The sequence below is a fragment of the Rousettus aegyptiacus genome, unplaced genomic scaffold, assembly GCF_014176215.1.
Source record: "Rousettus aegyptiacus isolate mRouAeg1 unplaced genomic scaffold, mRouAeg1.p scaffold_m13_p_18, whole genome shotgun sequence".
In the NCBI taxonomy this organism is placed as follows: Eukaryota; Metazoa; Chordata; class Mammalia; order Chiroptera; family Pteropodidae; genus Rousettus; species Rousettus aegyptiacus.
The window spans coordinates 4,493,192-4,505,074 of NW_023416293.1; the positions used below are offsets into that span (position 1 = coordinate 4,493,192).

Sequence of the window (11,883 nt, forward strand, 5' to 3'; positions counted from 1 at the left end):
TTACGTGACCGAAACCAGTTGCATCGTGCCTTCTGCCGACCCTCTGGGGGGTCCATGCATTTGTGGGTGAGTACCAGGGGAGCTTTGGAGGGGTCGGGGAATCAGCGATGAGCCCTTCTGGATAGAAAATGACATGAACCGTTTCCACGATGAGATTTAGAAGGGTAAATACATTTTCCTTTCAAGGCCTACCACATTGCTAGGCCGAACAGCGTACAGTAGAATAGCACAACAGATAATATTTAAAGGCAGATTTCTTATGGTCCAAAGGGGTTCGTCTCTCATGTCATTTTGCTTTGCTGCAGATTTTAAAACTAGAAATGTACATTTGTGTCCTTATCTTTGCTGAAATGTAACAGTTTACAGACCACGAACGCAGGACTCTCTGATCAAACCCAGGGCTTTCTGATCCGGGGAGCCTCCTCAAGCTGCATGGGCTGAGGTCATGCTTTACAAGGTACGGGTCACGTAAACACGTACAGGCCGCCTTTTCATTGGTGTTAGGCATGATTCAGCGTGCACACGGAATCTCATGTCTCGTGGCGTTTCCGAGTTACGGCCTCGCTGCATTTCAGGAAGGAAATGATAGCAACTTGTTTTAAAAGCAACGCGTTGTAAATTGCTGCTTGAGTCAAATCACTCGGGAATCCAAATAAAGGGAATCTAAACTGTCAAGGAACATTATCGTCTGGGCTTGGCATCTACCTGTAAAAAAGGGGACGTGGAAGAGGGGGAGAGGTTGAGACGTGAAACCAACATCGTCGGCAGCGCGGGTGGCGCTGGAGGCACCTGGGTTTTACACCAGAGTTTCAAGTGGGAATAAATAATAAATGAAAGGGGGACCACGTGGGAGAGGACCCCGGAAGAGCTCGCCGGAAAGCCGCAGCGCCTTCAAGATGACTGTGCGACCTGCATGCAGTTTCCCGTAACTATCAGGCATAGCCTGTGCGTGTGTGACGGGTCCAGACTGTGTGTAAAGTTAAGGTCCGGCTTCTGGAAAGGGGCCTCGCCCTGCCCCTTTGATGGATGGGCCGGCGGGCCTGCCGGAGGCCGTGGGCGTGGTGTGGCTCAGGTGTGTGACTCGGGCGTGCGGTGTCCGCCCCCACCTGTGCGATGAGCAGCCGTAAACCTCGCTCGTCCGTTGCCCCCTTTCTGCCTCGTCCCTACCTTGCCGCGTTGCTGGTTTTAACCACTTCGCTCTCCCCGCTCCTTGGCATCTCTTCTTCTTTTGAAATAAAAAGATGAAATACTTGATTCAGAGGAGACTCGTTGTCATTTTACCGGTTGCTCTTTGTGTACCAAAGATCTGTGCCATGAAGGAGTTCTGTGTTCCTCGCGCTTGCTCAAGATTTCGACCTTGAAATAACGCTCGGTTCTAGGCGCCTTCTGCATTTCAGCCCGCGACCGAGGAGGGCGTCAGGCCAGCTGCTTCCGCGCCCTGCACGCTGCTCGTTCCCTCCGCGGAGGCGCCCACGGCCCGCGTGGCCCAGCCTTGCTGGAGCTGTCCAAGGTCCCCGTCCAGACCCCGTGAGCGGCCCGAGTGGGCCACGCGCTGCCGAGCGCGTCCGTGTGCCCGAGGCCTCAGAGCTCAGACAGGGCTCCACGTCTTTGTTCCGCCACCGTCCTGCTCCCGCTGGGTCCCCCTGGCACTGGGGACCCGGCAGCTGAGCACACCCGTGAGTCGGCTTCGTAAGACGCTGGCCACACGTGAGGGCGGCTGACGGCCTCGCTCTAATTCCTGCAGTACCCTGAAGCCAGGGGGGCAAAAAGAAGGCTCGGGCCCCTTTCGCGGGCAAATAGAACGACTCGAGCGGCTCCCTTTCTCCAGCCGCAGTTCTAAACAGGCTGAACGTCTTTACCGCCCTCCCCTCTTTCAAATACCCGGGAAACCCCAGGCTTGGAGGCACGTTCCTGTGGGGGACGGGGCGCTGAGATGTCACACTCGCCACCTCCCTCGGCCTCCTGCATCCATGTCTTCCGTTCCAGGCTGACGCCCGTGATCTGCAGCAAGGAGGTCGCCTCGGAGAGACCGATACAAAGATGTGCCGGGCCCTTCACTTCCAAGTGAGACCCTCTTATCACCGTGAGATCTGACGGCCTAAGATGCTGCCTCGGCCACCGTGACATCAGGATGCCCAGGGGAGGGCCGCCCGGCAGAGGGGGCCCTGGGCTTTGGCGGGTGTGCTCAGCGCTTCTGTGCTCAGCTGAAAAAGTGTGGTGTTTGGGGGTTCAGGGGTCATTCCAGCTCTAGCTTCGTGGTGTTTATATACTGAGGGATACCTGGCTGCAGGTTGCTGAGGGTCCCTGCCACAGACAGCCTGGCCGACAGTGACATTCGGTATCACAGAACTCCATAGACAGGGAGTGGCCTCCCCAGCAGCTGCAGACCGGGCATGGCAAGGTCACACAGGTGAAGTTCGAGGCTTTTCCTGGCGAACTGGGTGCAAAGAACCGCTTATCACCGTTTCTCTATGGCCGCGCAGCTGGGACGTAGCTTTGACCCGACGTTCGTGTTTGAAGAGTCCGTTGCTGCTCTACGAAGCTTTAAGCGTCCCCTGGCAGTGACTTCTGTCATCCTTGGACGATGACAGCATGTCAGCACTCCCGACCCCAAAACGGACGTTCGTGTGAGGAGCCTGCAGGCTGGCGTCCCGTGGCGTGGTGCCTTCCCTGTCGCTGCGCCGGAGACAGCGGAGTCCCAGGGCCCGGCACACCTGTCCCGTCACGGCCAGCCCGGGGACCCCGCGGCCGGGCCCGCCTGGCCCCACGGCAGTGACGAGCAGCAGCCGCCTCACAGGGCGGATGGTGGCCACACCGGCCCCACGAAAGGGCCGCCCTCGGAGTCTTCACAGCCACGATTCCACGCCGCACTCTGGCTTTTAAAAAAACCTTTAAAGATGCCAACCCGCTGTACCGTATACTTGAAACTAATATTGAAATGCTTAAAACTTAACCGAAGTCAACGACTTAGAAAAGTGCACGTGTGTGTACGGTTCACTGACGCCATCCTCATATGCCCACGTGACCGGTACCCAGATCACGAAGTGACATCGGCGTGACCCCTTGCGCTCCCTTCCGGCCACTGTCCACACCCAGGACAAACGCTCCGCTGACCTGTCGCCCCCGAGGGCAGTTTGGGCTGTCTTTGTGCTGTCTGTGAACGGCATGGCGCCTTTCTGCACTTGGCCTCTGCCCCGCGGTAAGCCACCGTCGGGCGTGTGACGGGGCTGTCCGTCCTCCCAGCCGGACCCGCGTGGTCAGTAGGCCGAGGCTGTTTCTGCGTGTCCTTGGCGAACGCACGGACGCGTTTCTTCTGGGTGTGCCGCTGGGACAATCATCGCCCGTGTTCGGCTTCAGCAGAAGTGGCCCCACTTGCACGCAGGGTGGGGTGTCGGCAGGAAGCGCCATGAGCCTCCACTCCGCCGCGGCTCGCCTCTGCATGGTGAATGAAATCGCGTTTGCTCGAACTGACCTGGGCCGTGTGTCCAGCCCTGAGCCGGGCCCTGAGCCAGGAGACGGCTGACCGACCAGAGCCCCGAGGAGCACGGTGGGCACTGGGCGAGGGGCGACCGTGACACCCTCACGGACATTCTCATGTGCACAGGACACCCCACCACGTGCGGCTGGCCCCCAAGGACAGGCTCCAAGAGGCCATGTCGACTCGACAGATGGGTTCGCGTAGGATTGTCCTCCATGCCGTGGCCCCTTTGCTTTCTGCAGTTTATCCGTGGTGAGCTGCAGTCCAAAAATATTAAATGGAAAGTTCCAGAAATAAATAACTCATAACCTTTAAGTTGAGCGCCCTTCCGAGTGGGTCAATGACCTCCCCCGCGTCCTCTCCATCACCGCGAGCAGAAGCGTGAGTTCAGCACAGTAAGATATTTTGAGACGGAGAGAGTCGCCATGTCCACCACGTTGCAGTATGTCGTTATAATTAATTATTCCACTTTATTATTCTTAATCTCTTCCTGTGCCCAAGTTATAAGTTAAACTTTATCATAAGTATGTGTATAGAGGGAAATAGACGGTATAAATAGAGAACACAGTGAGCAGGATAGAGAGGTACAAGGCGGGGAGCGGGGGGCAGCCCGGAGGAGGGGGTGACGACCTGCGACGGCGCGGGCCTCGGGGAAGAGGGGATAGCCCCACGATTCCCACCAGGCCCTCGCTCCCAGTCACACCTGCTCCCGGCCCATGGCACCTGGGGTCTGGATCTGTATCCAGGTATGGAAGGTTTGCTGGACGCTACTCAGAGCCTTTCAGGAGGTCGCAGGGAAGGTAAGGCCAGGCCCAACGCCAGCTTCCCTCCGCTCCGCCGGTGCCGGCGAGGGCCCTGGGGCGTCTCCCTGGGCGCGGCGCTCGGGCGACCCCTGGCGTTCGTTGCTCGGCAGCGCACCCCGTCCAACGCGGGTGTGCAGCGCCCTCTGGCGGTTGGGGGACGTTCTTTCTCCCACGACCTGGCTTGGAATTGAGAGGTGCTGTCCGTTCTTCCCATTTTACAGTTAAGAAAACCGAGGCACAGGGAAGTTGTCATTTATCCAAGGTGAAACCGATGGCGGGGGAGGGGGGGAAGACATCCGTGAGGGACGCCGGGACAGGGACCTACCTGAATGAAATCCAGGAGAGTGGCTCCGACCTGGGAAAACAGTGGTTGCAGACAGGACAGCTGGCGCGGGGTGGTGGTGGAGGAAACGCACGAGGGCCAGCGTGGTGCGGCCCTGGATTTTCCTGTGAGCTGTTGAAAGCTGGATGCTGGGCCCCACCTCTGGGTTAGCAGGTGAGGGGCAGGCTCGGGACTCAGTGCTAAACAAGCCCTCGAGCCTGTTTTCATCCCTAGTCCTTCTCGCACTTTCTGTACACAGTCCAAGGGGGGGTCAACTCACCGTCTTGGGGGCAGAGCTGGGAAGCCCCTGAAGAGTCCCCCCTGCTGCTGACTTGGAGACAGTTCAGGGTCTCTGAAAACCGCAGGCGGGCAGAGGAGCGCTCGGGCGCCTGGCCTTTGTTCCGCGTGCTCCTGGAAGGAGCCTGAGGAGCAGGCGTGTGGCCCATGACTGGCTTTCCTGTTAGGGCCCCACCAGGACTTCTGGCCCAGGGCCCACGCGGTCATCCCCATCTTCTCGCTGTCTCTCCCAGGAACCTTTGGGACGTGCTTATAGGTCCAACTTGAGTCCCTTGCTAGAGCTCAAGTTCATTTCTTCTTGTTTAAAAGAACGAGGAGGGCCGACTCGGGGCAATGGCCCCAGGAGGCTCCTTGTCCGCCTCTTCTCTGTGTGGGATGTTGACCCCAGGCCTCTGGCCCTCCCAAGAAGCCTCTCTCCTCAGAAGGGATTGCAGAGAACCCCAGGGGCCTCTGAGAGCCCGGGGCCCCACAGGCCTCTCTCTGCCAGCGCCTCTTCCAGGAGTGGAAGTGAAGGCCCTCCACCACTCCCCACCTCCCACCCCCAACTTCCCCCCACTGCTCTCCACGAGCGAACATCACTTCCTAAGCAAAATTAATCTGACTTCAAGCCTGCACCTCCCTGGGGGAGGGGGTGGTACACTTTTAGTTTCTGGGGACTCCTCCCCACTCCATGGGCTCATCAGGAATCACGAGGCTTTCGGGGGACAGGAACAGGAAGGAGGCCTGGGCCACCATCCCTGAACACCGCCCCCACCTCCAGGGGCTCTGAGATGGCCCCCGCAGGCACACACAGGGATCCCCTCAAACCGCTCTTGAGAATGAGGAGCTCTGTGGACTCGTCCAGGGCCCACGCCACGGCCCCCGGGCAGGCTGGCCTTTCTCACTGGGGGAGCCTCAAGGCCTAGAGTCCCTCCCTGCCAGGCCTCCGGCAACCCGGGTGGGTCCCTCTGGGGCCTGGTAGCCTGTAAAGCAAAGTTCGGTTCACCGCCCCCCTCCCCCACTCCGCCTTCCCCCTCTGAGAGCCTCGCTGGGGAACACAAAGGCCTGTTTGTCCTTCCCGAGTCGGGGAAGGGGGCATCGCTCTCATCCTGTTCTGTGTGTGCGGACAGTTGCTTCCACAGCCTTCTGCACACTTGCAGCCAAAGACATCTCAAAGATGGCACCAGGTTCAGGGGCCGTGATGCCCACGTCTTGGTTGGTCCAGGCCGTAAGCCCTGGGCCACGGCCCACCGGGGCCCTGCCTGCCCCTCCACATTGACGCTGGGACACGTGTCACCCACCAAAAGACGGGGCTTTGTATTTCCTTCCCTGAGCCTGGGCTGACTGTGCCTTGTCACATCGTTTTTTTTCAGATCCCACTTCCTGTCCCACCCAGGCCCACACGTTCCCAGAACCACCCAGCTAACCTGCAGCGCCTTCTCCACCCGGCCGCCTGTCTGCTCTCAGGTGGCTCTCAGGTCCCGGATTGCGCCCGGGACCAGCATTCCTGCTCCCCATTTAAGCACTTAACGAGAGTTAACAGGGACCCTTGTCAAATGCCTGGTTTACCTCAGCCCTGGGAGCCTCCTCCACATGGCGTCTGTTGGTCAGGCCCAGAGCTGGCTCCTGCCCCCTCTCCCCGCGGAGGCAGAACTGCTGACGGGCACCGGCCTTGGGACAAACACCCAGACAGGCCTCCCAGGTCCTACCAGTAAGATGGAGAAAAAAGGGAATTCAGAGTGTTCACAGGTGAGCAAATCTCAAGATGAATTATTTATTTTTAAGCATCTTTCAGCAAAGAAGGAATTCCTGTGGCCAAGCTTTAGTCTCTATGTTCAATGGCACAGAAACGGACATTGTACTTTAGGGGGATAAAACGTGGTCCGTGCACTCCAGTCCCGGCCGCTGCACCACGCAATGACGCAGCGAGATCTTTCTCGCTGAGCTGGGTCACGCCCTAGGAGCCTTCTCAGCCCAGAGGTCAGGCAGCCAGTGCTGATCAGAGGACCTTGCCTGCCATTCCGGCAGCGCTAAGCGCCCTCGTGGCGGATGAGCTTAGCTCAGGCCGGCATCAGCTCGCACCAGGGCGGCAGCCTAGGCCAGCCAGGTTTTCCTTCTGCTCCTTGGTGAAAATTGTCTACAGCAGGGGGCGGCAGACTTTCTCCGTGCGGGGTCAGATACAAATACTTTGGGGCCGCCGTGTTGACTCTGCTATTATTGCAGTGTGGAAGCTGCCATAGGCGATGTGTAGATGATGAGCGGGCCTGTGTTCCAATAAAACTTTATTTACAAAAGTAGGCCTCGCGCTGGATTTGGCCAACCCTGCTCTACAGAATCGGCGGGGGACGCTTCAGCAAGCCATAGGCTGCCTTCCCGGGGGTGGGGGAGGGGGTGGGGTGAAGGCGGGGTGGGGGGAGGGTCCTTTCCACCGTCCACACCCCCTACCGCCCCTCCCCACACCGCAATCCCATACCACCCGGAGCTGCCCCAGGCATTGTGTTCCCTCTGCGGCAAACGGATTCCTCAAGCCCGGGCTCCCTCCTCGCCTGGAAACCTCCAGGGTGTCCCTGCAGATTCAGCATCACCCCTCGCGGGGGCCGTTCCCTGCACGCGCACCCCGAGGTGCTCACCTGCAGGCGTCACCTTGCCCGGCCTGGCGACACCAGCCTGCCCCCCCCTCCCCTGGATTCGGTCCCGCCCCTTTCCCCCCCACTGGGGTTCCCTCCCGGTCCCCGGCGGCCCCTCCTCCGCCTACGTCCCCGCTGCCCTAGCTCACCCGCCGGATGCCGACGGGCCCCGAGACGCGCCCCTCCTGCCGGACCTGTCGGGGTGCTCGGCTTTATGGCACATCCGTCAGCGTGTCCTGTGAGGTGGCGTCTCAGGTGGACATGCTTTGGGAGCATCTTCTCGGTCCGGAGCAACCCCTTAGCTGTAGCGATCTGTCCACCTCCATGCGTGGGGGTGCGGTGGGGGCACAGACTCCCCCTGCCCGCTCTGGCTTTGGGACAGAACTGTTTACCCCGTGGCCTGGTCTAGCCTGGCCTGGGAGCCCCGGTGGCCCGAGACGCGGCAGCTGGGCCCGGCGCGACCGCCGCAGCGGGGACCTCGGCTCGGTCTCAGGGGAGCAGCAGGATGCTCGCCAGGAGTCTGCGGAGCCCATCCGCTCCTGACACAGGGCACGGCCTTGAGACAGGGGGGCAGGGGGTTTTATTTTTAGGGGACGTTTTAATATACATTCGGTTCACTCGAGTGTTCATGTATCTGAATGCGGCCCCGTTGGTCTCTGCCCGGCTGCCCTACGCCTGCCCTCCGGACCCCAGCAGACGTCCTGAGACCTGAGACGTGGCGGGGTGGTGGGCGGGGTCGGGGGGCAGGAACGAACAACAAAAAAAGAAGTGATACCAGATGGAGGGGGGTGGGGGGGTGGTCCTCCAGGTCCTCCAGCAGCAATCCCGTCCCTCCCGGTCAGCTCTGGGCGGGGCAGTGAGCCCCACCCCTGCATGCTGTCCCACCCGCAATCACTCAAGGACTCCAAGAGAAGCGACTCAAAAAAGAAGTGAAACTACTCCTGCAGCTGGGCCGAGGCTGCGCGGTGGGCCATGTCCGCCCCCCCCCCCCCCCCGCCCGCAGGGCAGACCCGGCCGGTCAGGGACGCCCGCGCTCCCTCACGTGTACCTGGTAGACGCCGATTAGTAATGTGGTCCTCACTGGGATGCCAGTGAGCAGGTGAGCGCGGTGAGAGGCGGGGCGCCTCGAATCTTAATTTCCACCTGAAAGTGAGGGGTGGGGCGCGATTTTGTGGCTCATTCATTCATTCATTCATTCAGCAAATATTTATCTAGAGGAGGGGACCTGCAGGATGGGTCCTGCCATGTTTCCTGTGCGTGGAGGTGGCCGCGAAGGGATGGAGCTGGAAGAAGTCGAGGGCAGATGGGGACGTCTCGTGGCGGCTGGCCAGCCATTGTTGCCGCTTTTCCATCGGATTACATTTTCCCCAAGCAGGACAAGAAAGAGCAGGTCCGATTTGCACTTCCCCTCCTTGGGCCCCCGATTTCCATCAGAGCAGGACCGCACTCTGCCCCGTTGCGACCCCATCTGTCGCCAGTGAGTGAACAGCTGTCCAGGATCCGTCTGCGAGACCCACACCAAGCATTCTGCAGCGCATGGCCTCAAGGGTGTAACCCTATTATTTTCTTTCTGCAACAACATTTGTATCACTAAGAATGTCTTTGAAATGCAGCGTTTTAGTTACAGGACAAGCGTGGCCCCTGGGAAGGGTCTCCCCAGGTGCTCCGGGAAGCCCTCGGGCAGCCCACCCAGTGCCTGTGATCTGACCAGGGGGCCTGGGGCCTCCAGGAACGTGTTCAGTCAGTATTTTAGATAGTAGACCAAATAGAAATGTTTTTTAAGTAAAAAGAATTGAGTAAGGATCATTTTAAAAAACGTATTCACTTAATGTTACCTCTTCTAGATAAAATGCACTCAGATACTTAATAACCTAAAAATAACTGCATGACATACCTGCTGTTTTGTAGTCAGATTTTTAAATTTTAAAATATTGGGCAGAGGGTACTCTGGGCCGGAAGAGGGGCCCCTGAGAGGAAGAGCCAGGTCCGCCAATGCAGAAGCCCCCTTATTTCTTTTGGGGCCTAACTGGAACATGCTCACCAGCTCTCCAACACCAGGCGCTCCCCCAAAAGGTCCCTTCTGCCATAACCCAACATTTGGGAACTGGGGTCTCTGCAGACATAGTCCCCTTTACCCCATGCGACATGTCCCCATCTGCTCGGAGGTCCAGGGCCAGTGTGTGTTTGTTACATTGCCAGCAGGAGTCAGCAATGGCTTTCCCGCGTGTCTCAGGCCCCACCCGCACACAACTTTTCTCTTTGTTCTCAGAAACCAAACAGAGCCAGGCCGGCCAAAGCTGGTGGTGGGGAAACACCTGGGTGGGAGGGGGGGGGCAGGGGGAGGCCTGTGACCCCAGCTGGCCCAGTAGCTCTGTGTGGCCTCTGGAGGCCTGCCTGACCCCAACCCCTGAGAACTTCACCTCCTGGGATTTTTCCGGGGCTCCCTCCCTGCTCTGGGAGTCAGGTATTTATTTTAATATCTCAAATCTAATTAAGATGAAAGTGACTCTGATGTTCATTCACCCTGGAGGCACCACAGTCTTGACAAGGGTTTTAAAACAATCTTTGCCAGCCCTCCAGGGGCACCAGCCAGCCGCAGGTTCTGGGGGGCGGGGGGGGGGGCATGACATCATGATCCACTGCTACCCCTGTCTAATCTTTAAGAACGCTGAGACACTCGGGAGGAACCGCACTGAGGCTAATAGTCAGGCGTTTCCTAGCAGGTGAGGTACAGCCACTCCCAGTCTTGCTTTTCCAGTCCCATTTACCCGCTGAGCAGGTGAAGCAGGTAGCAGAGAGCAGATGGGAGGCTCATCTCCTCTTCCCCTTGCTGGTCCCCAAAACCTGGACCGCCAGTTTGATGTGGCTGTCGGAAGACTCGCCTTCTCCTGGCTCCGTCAAAACGCTGTTTTACTAAACTTTAGTGTTTCTGTCTTTCCTCGTCATATCTCTACCTAGACTCTGTGGTCTTTTCTGGTAGAAACATATTCCTGGCCAGCCTGTAAGTAGTACTTTCCAGAATTTTTGTGGGCACTGATGCAGGTGGCTATTTCCACCGCCTGTGAGGCTGCCTGACAGGTCTCCGAGACCCAGCGGAGAGGCAGGTTGGCTCTACCAGCCGAATGGCCCTGCGACCAGGGAGGGGAGGGACAGGGCATCCTTCCCCTCACCGCCTATCGGTTCCCCTCATCTCCTATCACCGCCTGACTCATGTGCTTCTCACAGGGAGGAGCTGTTAGTCTTTTGGGTTTGTTTTTTCTTTTGAGAAAATCAAACTCGATTTAAAAAAAAAAAATCAAATTGCATTCTCGTAAACACTCTCCAACTGACCCATTGGGAGGACATGACCGTATTTGGGGGGAACGTTTCCAAAACCGTATGGCGTTACCAGCTGCCGGGACCTGGCACTTCCTGCGGAGGACAAAGGCTGGTGCCCCCCCCCCCTTTGCGCCCAGCAGCGAGGGCGCCACCCCCCCCCCGCGCCCCGCCTTGTCCGCACCAGCCTCCTCTCAGATCAGCTTCCTGGTTTTCAGATTGCAACACAAACCAAACCGCAGAGGTTATGACTTCTCCGTGTTTCTTCTTTCGCGAACCACCCGGCCGGGCCGCGGGCCCCGCCCACTTCCTGCTCACGTGCGAGGCCGAACGACCTTTTTCTCAGGAAGTGAAGTCAAAAGCGAAGTCTGAACAATAGCGGGGCCCCTCCCGGGGGCAGCTGCTCGGGCCGGTTCCCCCCCTTGAGCAGCTCCGTCCTCGGAACTGTAACTGCTAGTGTGACAGACCAACCCCGGCCGATCGCACGCGCTCCAGGCCTTTGACATTAAACACGGGTTAACTCTACATCCACACATGGAGGCGTCGCTGTGTCGTCTCCGCTGCTTATTTTCTCCCTTAGGGTAGCAGCGGGCACTGCGGGGCGGGAGGCTGAGTTTTTGTAAAGTCAGAGAGCCCTCGAGGGGATTGGTTTTTGTTATTAAAAAGATGATAGAAAATGGCCTACCTAAAAAGACAGCTGGGCCACCTGTCAGTCAATCAGCAATCAACTGATGGGGGATGTTCAGCGCACCTGTGCACGGCCCCGGTTGCCCGCATGGGGGGCGGGGGGGCCCGCCTCCCAGGGGTGTCGGAAGGACTGACAGACCTGTTGCATGTAAAATGCCGACGCCCCGTGGAGTTTTACTAAGTGTTAAGTGGTATCACGCATCTCTGAGTGGGACGGTGGGCAGGTGCAAGCGTTGGCCTAACTCTTCATCTCTCTTTATTTTTGCTCAGCCCTCCCCTTTCTAAATAATCACGTGCAACCCCCACCCCACCCTGAACACTCTCTGGGTGTCCTGCTGGGAACCTAGCTTCTCAGGGGTGCCTTGCACTCAGCTT

General features: G+C 58.6%; 1 long non-coding RNA gene across 1 annotated transcript; it reads left to right on the forward strand.

Annotated features, from left to right (window-relative positions):
- The first annotated feature begins 6,572 nt into the window (after positions 1-6,572).
- LOC118613353 lies at positions 6,573-9,395 on the forward strand. Its single transcript, XR_004955399.1, has 2 exons — positions 6,573-6,628; positions 8,722-9,395. It is a non-coding gene; the product is annotated as an uncharacterized LOC118613353 (long non-coding RNA).
- The last annotated feature ends 2,488 nt before the right edge of the window (positions 9,396-11,883 follow it).